The sequence below is a fragment of the Anopheles nili genome, chromosome 2 (assembly GCF_943737925.1).
Source record: "Anopheles nili chromosome 2, idAnoNiliSN_F5_01, whole genome shotgun sequence".
Classification (NCBI taxonomy): Eukaryota; Metazoa; Arthropoda; class Insecta; order Diptera; family Culicidae; genus Anopheles; species Anopheles nili.
The window spans coordinates 2,285,004-2,298,909 of NC_071291.1; positions in this window are offsets into that span (position 1 = coordinate 2,285,004).

Genomic DNA, 13,906 nt, shown 5'->3' on the forward strand with positions numbered 1-13,906 from the left:
TTTAAGCGAGTTTATTAATTTTCTAATGAGTCACTTGGTCCCTTTTCCCCGTTGGTCGGTATGACTTATCGGTACTTATTCATACCATTCATCGAAGCACAGGGGCTTTTGAATTGAATTTTGCCGTCTTTTTTTCCTTCTCGTCCGCTCTGTTTCACGGAACACCGCAAACGAAGGACGCTTATTCCTGAGAGATTGCCCGCTTTCATCAGCCGCACGGTAACGCACTCATTCAATAAGAGCACATCCATCTCTCTAATGAAGTACACGAGCGAGCAAAGGCCTGCGTCGCGGTGGTTCTCGGCGGAAATGGTTAAGCAAGGACGAGCCCGGAAAGAGGAAACTTGCTGCAAGTTCCCGCAAGAGGAACAGCCCCGTCGCCATTTGGATCCCATGGAGTCCACTCGATTCCCTTCGCGAACCCGATGGAAAGCGGATCGAACAAATTGAATTGTAAATACGAAGCCGGATTCGTTCCGTTCGATTCTCCCGTTTTGCACTGAACGGCGAAGTAATGATCGGTATCGGTTGCACTTCCGAGGTGACATTCCTCGACGGTTTCTCGATTTCTAGCCGGCAACTTTTGATATTGATCGATCGGAATGGGCGAACAAGGTAACTCAGGTTTCCCGTGGTAAAACTACTGCTCCATTGCGTTGCTTTTGCACCGGAAGAAAGCTGCCCCTGTCTGTGAAGAGCCTCCTTCATCTTAAATCAAACCAAAACCGCTCAAAGACCGCGACGTTTCTTATGGGTGCATTCAAGCAACAATCTATTTGGCTCAGCAAAAGGAAACATAAGAGAAGCTGTCTGTGCGAAAAACCTCTTTCTGACGAGGCAGGGTCGATTTGAAGGCTCACGAATGTGAGATGGCCACGCCAACGATGGAAGGGTTTTCGAACGTGTTCCGTTACAGTGGAAACGAAGGATAAATGGAACTGCACGATTTTTCGTAGTACTGCATCAAAGTGATTGCGCCGGATTGGATAGACGGACGGAATGGCTGATAGTGAGTCTGCATTTATTCGATTGAATGACTGTTATTCACGCTTTACAGTACTTTGAACGGAGCATTAAACGCGATAGATGGTTTCGTTCAAGCCACTCTACATATCTGTCACGGCAAGCGTCCTAAAAATGAGTCACTTAACAGAAAATACTCGCTGACCAACGCTCTCGAGCTGAAGTGTCGCACGTGTTGTTGGTTGGTAAAATACTGCTCAAACCTGGCTCAAATCATGGTCCATTTTGGGGCTTTTTAGAGGGCAACATAGTTGAAGAGGCTCGTAAAGCCTCGTGCCTGCCATAATTCACGAACCCAGCGGCACAAACGGGTTCGTTAGAAGCAAACAAACGCAATTTTCAAGTGGTTTGTGGTGTTTACAAACACTTCACCCGAGGGAGAGAAAGAGAGAGAGTTAATGCGGGAGATAGATCATTGATCGGTTTCAGCAAAATGGCCGCTTCCGGGAGGTAGTGGTGTATAAATTTAAGCCCAACAGACCACAAAACCCAAGCGTTCGTCCCCGCTCTCGGCGGTTGCACTTTCGGTAAATTAGCAGTCGTTATCACGTCCCGCTAAGATGTGTTTAATAGCAAGGATTCGATGTGTGGGATCGTGTGTGTGTGTGTTTGGTTGCTATGTTGCCAACCAGAGGGCGCTGCTGGTGCGGCTAACGGTCGCTTTCAGGATAACCAACAAATTACCTCCGCAAGTGTAGCCACTTGCCGTGGTGTGCCCTCCGCTCAACCGCAAGCAATTTCGGCAGATCCCTTTTCCAAGCCATCGTCCTTAAATAACGGTCCCATTTGTACCATCTTATGCCTCTCGGGACTGGGAGTGCAGTGCCGAATAAAAGCTTCATGTTCGCAGATGAATTAAGCGCGTCGCCATTTTTGTTTCGTTTTTTTTTTCACCCAACGCGGTCGCTGCCGGTGAGTGGCGATTGCCCCACCAACCAGCAAGCGAAGCTGCATCGCTGCGAAATGGCTTCGAAAACACTCGAAAACAATATATTTTCCCCGCAGAAGCAAAACAACCGCCCCAGCGAAATGGCAACGAACGGAAGCGTCCGGTCGTCGAGAACCGGGAACCGCCGGGTTCGCCGGGTTCGTCGGGTTCGCCGGAATGATCCTGGCCAACGGTGGCGCTGGTGACGCCGAGGAACGGTTGCAACGACTCGTGGTTTACATTCTATCAAGTGCACTCCAGCCGTGCCGGCTCAGCAACACAAGGGTGCACTTGCACTTGCTTGCCGTTGTCCGTTTCGCCTGTCACGGCCAGACGAGAAGCGCGACTGGAGAAAAAGGACCACATCCCAGCTGCAACGCTAGCTTGCACTAATCGGAGACGACGTAATCGGAGTGAATCCTTTCGGCAACGACGACGACGACAACCGCTGACGATTGGATACAAATTGCTGATGCCAAACAAGCATGGCTCCGCTGCTGGCTGTGGTCTGTGGGTTGTGAGAAGGGCGAAAACAATGGCGAAAATTGCGTCCTTTCCGAGCGTCGACGGACGTGCGAGTGCGTCGGTCGCATACCGGTGGCTTCGGTGAAGCAGTACCGGATCAGTTAGGCATCCGTTTGGGAACATCGGTCGAATTCCCGAAATGGATTGCCCGGACGGACCAGACCCGTTCAGGCTGTCAAGTGGCCACCGTTAACACTCGCACACTGCAGGGATTATTTTCTCAGGCTCAGACGCTTTTTTATCCGCATCCTGCGTGCTACCTGCGTGAAATCCGAGGCTCGTCATCGGTTCCGCCGCTGAAAGAGTCACTAATGTCTAATCGCTCGCTTCATTGTTGCCCCACCAGGGGGCGCTGTGAAATTCGCCAACAACAACACACAAAAATCCGATCACACGCCGGCTCCAGTAAAACGGGGACCCTTTCGATTACCCGGTCCTGTTCTCCCGCATCGGATACGTTCAATCTCTGCGTGTCCTTCCGGCGTTTGTCGGAATTCGTCCCCAAATTCCCTCGTGATGCCCGGCCGCAGCGTTTGTGATTTTATCGCGCTCCCCCAAACCCAAGTTTGTGGAACGACTTCGGTTCGGGTCACCTTTTGTTTTTCTCGCCCTCGGAAGGTTATTGTTGCCTGTGAACAATAAAATTCCTATCGATTCTACCCGTTGCTCCTCGGTGAGTTTTCCGAGTTTCCTCTCAGCCCGCACCGGGAAGCCTTTCTTGTCGGCACGTGAATTGTAATCTCGTGATTCGTGCAATTTTTATTGCAATCTAACCGAGCCACGGCCACTTCATGACCACCCTCAATGGAGAACTACACACGTACATGGACACCTTTGCCGGCAAGAGGACCCTTTCGGACGAACGCCGGGAGGAATAGTTTCAATTATTTATGTGCTCGGTCCCACGAAATTCCGAGATGCCCCGGCGATACTTAACAATGGTGGGATGAAATGTTGCGTTCAATTTGCGAACAATGAGCGACCCCCAAATGCAATTGCACATTCGAAGAAAGCGACGTAAAAACCGTGAACTAAGTGAATGTGAGTCCGAATCCAGTACTGCTCGGAATAATCTCTCAAGTATCCTTCGAGGTCGCAAAACGCGAAGTTTTCAGGGGCAATTTGTTAGATGCGTGTAAATGCTTATTCCGAAACAATTAAATTGCCAACCTTGTCGCAAGGATTCGACGGACGGTGACTACAATCACGGCGCCCACCAACGGAACTCACACGGGATACCAATTCCATCCATTACCCAGATCCTGGCGGAAGATTTTCCCTTTTCCAGCGCTTTTCCATTTCACTTCCATTGTTCTGCGCTCGGTTTTAGTGTATCGTGTATTTTGTGCCGTTGTTTCGACTCACCGTCCTTCCGGTGTGCCCATTATTTGGAAAACTTTCTCTCATCCCCCCTGGATGTCTCTTTTGTCCTCTTCTCTCCGCCCACCGGGCGCCGGGGATGGGTTAAGGCTTTTTTTTTTCTTCGTATCCTTCCGGTTTTTCCCCGCCATGTGCCCCGTTTTTCTAGCGATTGAATCCATTTGGCCCCAGTGTGGTCTCGGTGTACGACCCTGTTCTCCCTTTCCCAGTACACCATCGTCTTCCCAATGCGCCGGTTTGGGGGATGATATTTTTCCTACCAGAGCCGGTTTTTTTTTATTTAGGTGCTTTTTCAAACGTTTTCCCATTTCCAGTGAAAGGATACGCTGATCCTTTTTCTCGCTCGCACTCTCTTTTTCTCTCTCTCTTTCTCTCTTCCTCACACACTGGGTTTTCGTTATGGTTATCGCCGGCTGGCTTTGGATCCTTTATTTAGCGAGCCAAGCCACCGCTCCAGGGTCCAAGGATATCGCTACCAGAGGCCAGTCCTCAATCATTGATCATATGCGCATTCGATTATCTGCTTTTCCAGCCCCACCGGCCGTTGCCACACTCCTTCGCTTTGATTCAATTCCTTCCCCAACGCTCGACAAGGACACGGGACACGTATCTGGATTCATCTGGAAGGCGGCTCCCGGGTCGGACCAAAAACGGGACGCCTCTCTTCTGACGCGTGGGCTCGACGCGACGTAACCCCTTTTACGCCACTGTGGCCCACGTGGCAGCACGTTCCGAAATCCTTGCCACTTAGATCCAGTGCCGCTAGGTAATGGGTCCGACCCGGAGCATCTTTGTTCCTTTCTCGGTGAGTTTGGGCGGTTTTCTTTCCTTTTTTACCTTTACCCTATCGCTTTTGCCTTCTTCTACGCCACACATTCGCAGTCCTTCTGCTTCACCAATCCAACAGCGAACTGTGCGAGTACGATATCCTTAACAGAGCGATTTCCAGACGATTTTCGGGGGACTTTTCGTGCCTCCTTTCGTGCCCAACGCCATGGACCCGTCGTTCGTATATTTTATTCAACACCGCCTCGGGTTCAGCCTCGGCCACAAGCTCCAATGCAAGAAAAAGCCCTACCAGCCACGCGCTCACTTTCAACCCGTTTTCGAGCGACGGATCTTGCCCGGTTTAGCCCGGTGTTCTTTTTAAATATATTATCCCTCGCGTCACCCTTTTCGTTCGTTCGTTCCTTCGTTCGTTCTCTTATTGCCTCGGTGAGGCAAAACATCGCCATGGCCTACTGTGATGGCTCTTTTTTTTCGGTACCATTCTTCGCCCCACGTGTCTAACACCTCGTGGAGCTTCTCATTTTGGGGTGCTAGGAGGCTGGGTGTACGTGTGCCAGAAGGCGTATGTGTGCCGGATTTCTCGAGCTGACACCCGGCGGAGAGAAGAGAGCGCCAAGGGGAAACCAAGAGGAGGCCAAGGTTCACCGCCCAGCCCGGGGAGGGATTCGTTTTAAATATTTTATACGGCTTTTGGACTCCCGAGTCGGATCTCGTTCGGTTCACTCGCTTCGGTAATTGTGTGTGGTGAATTTCACTTTTTTCTTGAGTCGCTTCCGACATCCCCACACCGGTTTGGGGGTCCTTTTTTCCCCAGTAATGTGACTCCCTCTGCTCCCAGGTGCCCTGCTGGTTTCATCTATTTATCATATTAGCCCATTTGAATATGAGCCGTGGAGCGAGTGACGAGTCCCTGCGGTGCGAGGAGTGAACAATGCGGCCAGAGAAAACGGCAAAGATGAACTGCGAAGGGCTGCGAGAAGGATCGTCGGATGGAAATCTCATCATCGAAATGGGGCTCACTAATAATTGGCCACGGCACGGTCCAATGGGACCGCAGCCGGTATGTTTCGGGCGGCTAAATTATTCGCTTTGGGGAATGCGAGTCTAGGGTGGTTTTTAAAAATGGATGCAGACAATTGCAATTGCAATAATTCGGTGGTGTGGTTACGAAAGGACATCACGGGCTCGCTCCTGTCTCAGACAGCACACTTCAAGCACTCCGACCACACCCCACAAGCAACAGGCGGAACATTCCGAAATGACACGGCATTATGATGAAACAACATCAAACGACAACCCATTGTGATGATGGTCGCAAAACGGTGTGCCGTGGAAGAGCTGCTCGGAATGAGTTAATTCAATAGGACGATTCGTGAGGAAACGCGAAGGAAATTCGAATCGTCAAACTTCGACTTCTCGCTTCCGACGCCCGGCCAGGGAATGGAAATTTAACTCTCGCAAAGCGCCCAGCTTCCAGGACCTTTAGCACAGCTGGTTTCCCAGCCCTTACGCCGTCAATCATGCGGCGTAGAACAAATAGTCGCAGTAACAGAGCTCGGTGGATTCTCTACAGTGAGCTGGTGAGGACGGTTGAGTGGCTCCCTTCATTCCGTGACACCCGTTTCCTTGCGGGAAAATGTCAACCGGAAGCTTGTGGGCTGGCCGGTGATGGCACGGTGGGACGACGACTTCAAACCATAAAACCACTTCGAGGCGAAAGAAGAATCGCTTTCCCAACCGCATGCGACCGGGGCTCATTCATTTTCAAACGAAACGAACGAAACAAACGAACGCGCCGCGAGCAGGGGGCCGCTTAAGGAAATGAGAAGAACAGGGAGGGGAAAAAAGCGTGTGCAAAGCGTGGGTGGAGAGGGAGGGAGAGGGAGGGGGGTGGAAAGCTCCCGGGAAAAAGGACGACTAGAATAGGATGGGTTCGTGGGATGGGCGCAATGGTGGTTCGGTCTAACGATGCTCCCTGTATCATTTTAAATAGATGAGCATGGAATTCCAATGAGATTTTTCACTCGGCTATATTTCCGTTCGCTTCATCACCTCCCAACCATCCACTCCACTCATCCACCAGGGGTACCCGGAAGGCACTTCGCCATTGTTGCACGGCACGAAAGAACGGGAAGAAGATGTATCACTTACACTCTGTTTGTTTATGAAATTAGAGCCTTTATTTCGCCCCGTGCGCTACTGTTTCTCTTTCCATCGAGGGGGAGTGAGTGTTGCCTAGCTTGCAACACGGTACGGTGCATTTCCGTTTTTATTTTCCAGTTCACACGGCTGTAAAAATGTGCAACGCCTGTTGGGGGAATTCGGATGGGTGCAATTCACACGTTAAAGCCTTTTAGAAACTCGCACGTGCGCGAGTATTAAACCAGCGCAACATGAAGTCTATTCATCGAAGACTTTATTCGGGTTTATTTTCCCGTTGCCGGGAAAACGAACGGATTCGGTCCGGTTGAACATAGTTACGACGAGTTGCTGCCGTGCAGCAAACACACCGCCTGCTTTGTCTCTGGACGTACCAGCAACACCAGAAGCCCAGCGAATCGCTCCGTGTCCATGGCAACACGCTCTCAATGTCAGTTTACTGCGTTGGGAAAATGCGACTGCAAAATGCGCCTGGCGGTGGAAAAACTACTACTAGCTCCTGCCGCAACCGTCCCGGTCGGAAACGGACGGGGAAAAGATGGCTCAAATTTCGTTCCCACCATCCTCGGGCTTCTACTTCACCATCCACCCCGTTGGCAGCGAAACGACACTTTTATATTCCTTGCAGCGATTCCGTGTGGCGCATCCTGCGACCACGTCCCCGTCACCATTGTCATGTCATATTCATTTCTCATCACGCGCACTCCGCCAGGGCGACAGAAAAGGACCAACCTTGCGATGGTGGCTTCAGAAGGGTATTAAATGTTTGCCAATGTGGCGATGTGGCATTTGCAGCCGGCATCCGGCTTGGGGCGGGAAAATGGCCGCGGAGTGAGCGATGGTTGCAAATGATAATGAGCCAAACGAGCGCGGCATGTAAAGTCGAATGCGTCGTTTCGGGTTGGGTCGGATTTGGTCGAGCTTAATCATTTTCGCATCCCGCCGGCTGGCCGTTTGAGTTTGAGGATTCTTTCAAGTCTCCCTCACCGCCCTGCATTCGAGGCGGTGGAAAACGCATCTATCGCGCCGGGAAACGAGGCTAATCAGCGGCAGCATGGCTTGTTTCCCGAGCAGTCGAAGCGCAACCGGAGCATTCTTTTGATCATGCATTACGGTTGGCTCCGGCGAAACGCTCCACCCGACCGTTGGGGAATGAAAATTCCAAGCGCTCGTTCGTCGAGCGAATAATTTTCCCCATGAATCACCTCTTTACTCTGCTTTGCTCCGATGGGTCTTTTTCTTTGCTTCGTGCTCCAGCGCCACACTCGCAACGCTCGATGCTCGTGAACATGCGAACATTGATACCACAGCGTGTCCTCACAACACCCACACACTGGGTGGCTCAAGTTGCTGCACATTATTTCACGCAAAAATGAATGCTAAAAGCACCCCTCGAAACTCCGGCGCATGTGGCTCGAATCGTGGGTGTGCTTTCCGTTGGACCTTAAGCGGGGAAAAGGCCCTCATTCGCTAGCCATCCTAATGCAACTCCAAGCAAACAAACAAACACACACACACACATACATACTCGCGGCGAGTAATAATTGTATCCCGTCCCTTCGCTGGCCATCGGGCATCGCAGTCGTCATCAGCAGGGTCCAGCGGTCAAGAACAACGGTGACGGTGGTTGGGAAAAGTTCGCTTGCAGCCTCGTTTCCGGTGCCGGCGCAGCGATGCAGTTCAGCCAGGATAACGATGTTATTTTTGTATTTAATCCTTGCACCACCAGCCCAGAAGGAGCGCTGGCTCCGAAAATTCTCTTCACACCCAGTACTTGGCCAACTTTGTGTGCCGATTTTCGGGCTCTCGGAAAGTGCGCTTTAAATGGGATGAAATGCTCTGCTTACCCTTCGCTTCCAGGGTTCTCCAGTGGCCTCTCCATTGTGGCAGCTGAAAAATGTTGCCCGTTTCGAACCGGGCGCGTGGTTTTCTTCCACCTCTTGCGCTCGTTGCAGTTTTGTTTTTTATTTTGCTAAATGAAAAGTTTTGTTTTCCCGATTTTTCCCACGAACACGACGCGGTGCCCAATGCCTTGGCCACCCACTTGACGGGGGAGTGCTGTGGGCTGAGAAGAAGAGATGGTGGTAGTGGGGCAAAAATAAAAAAAGGAAATGCCCGATAAAACTCGACGCAACCCGACGGAAAAAGGGCCCCTTGTGCTGAAGGTCAGTACGTGCCCCAGGGAACGGAAGTGGTGGTGCGCCAGTGGTCAAAACCCGCTTGCAACCAGGATGGCATTAATAATAAAAACCCACATTCGCCTAATAGAACATGAGCTGCACATGAAATTCATCCGCCCCAACGCTGGACCGCACGAGCCACGAACGAGAAGCCACCGTTTCGTGCCCGGGAAATTTTTCTCCTCTCGGACGGGTTAACACGCGCACAGTTCGGATATACATTGCTATTGAAAAGTGGTGCTGGAAATTGGGTGAAACTTTTTCTAAATTAAATATGAATAAAGTTTCGCCTCGCAACCCGGGGCCTCATCTCTCAAGGACCAAGGCTCTCCAGAAGGACCTCTCCACTGCAGGCGGGCAGATAAGCCGCGGTTGGTGAGCAATAAATCACGTTCCTCGAGTGGTCGATTGGCGTCTGTACGACACGATAACAACGCCGTCAGTTCGACATCGTGTTGTTTGGCCAGCGAAACAACGATCGTTCGATTGAACCCGGGCCGGTTCTGTGAGCGAAAGGACGCGTCCCTTAAACGCGGCCCCCAATCCTACTGTAATTAGTGGCCCTACGTTTGTTCCACATAATCGGCTCATCCCTTGATGGCTAGCACTAGGCTCGCGAAAGCAAAGAAGCAGCCCAGTTCGCTTGATTTATCGGTGAGTTAAAATAATATCTCAACTTAGGATGTTCGCAACTGTTCGCACCGCAGCAGGCATAGCCTCAGCTGACAACTTACGACGAGCATTAATCAAAGCAGGCGGTTCTCGTTCTCGTGGGCAATTTGCTGTTTTTCGTGGGGGGGCCGGAATTCCAAACTTTTCGATTGATTCATTTCATTTCGCAAATTGACTACCGCCTTCTACGCACCCGCGCGATGGATGAAGGTGGAATGTTTATTTTCATGCATCACCCCCACGATATTAGCGCCCTCTAGTGGTGAGCACGAAATTCCTGCGCCAGCGAACGATCGCCTACAGGATCACGGTGAACTGGTAAACTTGTCGTCCGCGCACAGGACGTCAAGGACGCGCGTCACCGAGCCTCGAGCGTGCTTGTTTGCTTTCGTCGCTCGCAGCGGGATAAAAAGCATTTTCAATCAATCGCTTTATTGCGCTGTCGTGACCGCGTCTCCATCCCTGCGGGCTTTTCCCGAGCTGCTGTGAAGGTGGAAACCCGCTGGAAAAACCCCAGCCTATCCGCAAGGAGAGCACCCATATAATACACAACAATAACGAAGCACAAAAAGAACGGCCCGTCAACGGTTGACGACTTCATTGAATCAATTGCCTTTCAGTGGGGTGAAACACGGCCTCGAGAAGGAAGCCACCGTTCGGCGGTTATTCATTAGCACTTTGGCTTCGTCTCGTGTCAACTGGGCGAGATTTCCTCTCCCGATGGGGTGAGAATCTACATATCCTTGCAAGGTTCGTTTGTCACCCTCCTTCCTCGACCGTCTGACTCGGGCGAAAGAGATCCCTAAAGGATGTCTTGCGATGGTTTCGATCGTCTTCGAATCGTGTCTCGCTTCAGTCGGTCTGCCGGAAATGCCGGTGGGCATGAAAAATTCATCCTTACCAGTCAGATCCTTTGGCTGCTTGGGCACCGGCTGCAGTGTTTTATTGCACCTCCAACACAATACACCCACCCACACTCGGCCGGCTATATTTAATATTCTGTCAGCAGGACCACAAGCGGTTCCCCGACCGGTCTGCGATGGGGCCGGAATCACCGGGACAGCAGCTTAGAGGGAAAGTTTCTACAAACGGAGCTCCTCGGAAGGATATGGTCTACGAAACCATCGCGTTATGCTCGCTTTATGCCCGTGCTTACGGGCGAAAGATTCGGCAGGAGGCGTTCTCCCGCCAGCTCAATAATTCATCGCCCACAATTTACCGTAAATAATAGAAGCAATTAGGTAAGTTTCTCTGCTGGCTAGATTAGCGAGTGGATGAATAATAGACGCCAAATTACAGAAGTCATGCCACGCGACGGGGTAGGAAGGTTGGGCGAACTTTTCGACAAAAGAGTTGTGGCCACATATTTTGTTCTGCTTCGGTAAAAACAAACACACACTCACACACATCACGCCATGATTTAATGTGACCGCGTGTACTAACGGATGCTGCGATTTTCACCGAAGGGCTTTAGAACACCTAGCGGTAGGCAATGAATAAACGTTTTCCTTCGTTCATCCCTGAGGTGAAGGAAAATCAGACAAGTACAAGCTCATTATCGCGCGATGGACCGAAGGTGTCGACTTCGCTTCTCTCAAATCCCGCACTCCACCAAAGCGATACAAATGGCAAATGCTTGACATTGGATACACCCACGGCAATGGTGGGAGATCCCCAACAGGTTGAAGCAATCCCCACGCGGACATTACCAAAGCCTGACGCTTATCGCATTGTTTCATTAGCTATGCAAATGACAGGGAAAGATAAGCGACGCCGGTCTCCTTACGAAGGGTCCTCTCAGACTGTGGGAACCGAGGCGGAAGAAGGAAACATGAGCCGCCAAAAACTGCTCAAGACGAGAATCTGAGCCGTGTCCAGTTCCGTGGCAGCTCGCAACAGAATGGAACTGGAAAAAAGTGCAAATAAAAAAAAGCTTCATCTCCTATAATCCATTTGAAATCGCGCCCGGCTCCATCGAACGGAAGTCCGGTACAACGTCACGGGCCGCGGTGAAGGAGTCCTTGGCCGAACGCTCAAAGGAACGCTCATCCTTGCAATCGCACTCGTGTGCATGCACACGCATCCACACACACGCTCACAGACACACAAGTGGAATGGATTCGTAATGAGCGTGGGGCTAAAAAATAAAGCAGCCAACAAGAAACCGTGGCTCGAACAATTGGACCGGAAGTTCCGGCGCTTCAGTGGCACAGTTGAGGGCAGTAGAAAAAAAAGGAACCACGAGCAAAAGGAGGTTGGATTTTTGTTACGCCGCCTAAAATCACCATTACACGAACTCCCTCGGCGAGGTCCATTGCCGTCAGCATGGTTCCGCGGTGTTTCAAGTTAATCAGACGAAAAAAAAATGCCCCACGAGGACTCGCGAAGGACAACGCATACCCATTGGATGGACGTAATCAGGAGCATTTGTGCCGCCTTCTCACGCGCTCACTCACGCCTCGGACAGGTCCTGCAGCTTCCTGGTGTAGGCCGACCGGCAAGCTGGGCGGTGCGAAAGCTAATGCCATCCCTGGCCGGAACTCGGGCTATTAATATTCAAATTAAGCATTCTCCCACGGACGATTGTGTTGGCCGACCTGGTCGGCCGCGGGTTCAAGAGAGCGGAAAAGATGGAATAATAATCATAAATTTAGAGCTTTTTCTCTCGTCCGTCGGACGCCGGGGTTACACACCGGCACACCGGTCCACCAGCTGAGGTGCGTCCGGAAAATATTTAAATGAAATGGCGTGTCAAAATCCGGATAAGAGCCTCCGAGGGTTCTCCCTTTCGCTTCGAGGCGTTTGTTGACCGAGTCGAGGCGGTCGAGGCGACCCGCAATCCCTTCCCGAAGTATTTAAAGTGCCTTGTTTTCGAGTCGCTCGAGGCATCCAACCACCGTCAGTCCTCCGAGGCGCTCAGTTTGCACTCGTTTTCCACAAACTACCGCCCCACACGGGCTAATGGGCAAACCAATCCAGCGCGTAGCAGCGAGAAAAGCGCACCGCGTCGCGAGGGCACCTGCTCGTGCAGTTTTTAAACCGCGTCCTGTGGCCGGGGTCGGTTCGCAAGATCCGGCTGCCCCACGCCACGACGCCTTTCACGCGCGGAAAACTACGCGGAAAGGCACTTTCTCTTTTCATTTCACATCCCTCCGGCTCGTAAACAGAGGAATTTATGGTTGGACTACGCTACTACAGCTTTACTGCCCGTAGCCCTACGCGGCCCCACGAAGCCCTACTTCTTGGCCCGTTCCTCACCAACCTGATCCTCCGCCAGATACCCTGACCAGTACTGGGAAAAAGTTGTGCCCACCACCGCTTTGCCATCGCCGTGCCATCACCACGGGTCGCCACAGGCAAGGGTGCTAGTTTCGGGACTTTTTTTTGTTGCTCTGTCTGAGCTGCGGATGGAGTTGTGCGTTGGTGGGGGACAGTTGGATGGGTGGTCTAGCGTCAGCCTTTCCCGTCGGAAATGCCAAGGAAAATGTAATTTGATTGCCTAGCAGCGCCAACCGCGAACACTGGAAGAGTGAAGTAAAAAGTTTCGCTTTCCCACAGCCTCCAGCGAGCCTGCCCGATTGGGATAGCGGACAAAAGTTTGATAAGAAAAAAAATCCCCCCTCGATAGCGCGCACTTTCTCGACTGCTCTTTTTCACGCACGCTTCTGCTCTCGCCGCGCGTGCACAGCCGAATCACACGCGAAAGGTGCAAAGATTGCGCCTGGTTTTGTCCCCCAAGAGGCACGGGTTGGCATGCGTGTTGTGGAAAAAAAAGAGGTGCAGTCGGTGGGAAACTACTTCCATCGGAAAGTCCTGCGGAGAAAGACCACAACGACCGTACGACCATAAAGAGAGCTAACCGGACCCTGGCCGGTCTAGGGTCGTGGTGGAATTTACTGAAAACGGCCGGTGATTGGTGGGGATATTCTTGGTACCGAACTTACTCCTCTGCGAAGAAAGCCAGTTTTTTTCTACTTTTGGCAATTCTATTTACTGGTCAAATTTTGGATCCTTCCAATATTACCCTTGGGAGTTAGTGTTTCATACATTTTTATAGTTCGTAGGAAAAAGGGATAGAGTAACTCTAAAGAAGGAAAACATGTGAAGGTTTCAAATAGCTGAAGCAAAACAAATAACATGAAAATGGGAACAAACTATGACTAGCCCGTTCATCTGTTCTTCATTCATTAGTTGTTGAGGTTGTTGCAGTTCTACTGGAACTGTAAAAAGGTATAACATGTGAAGATTA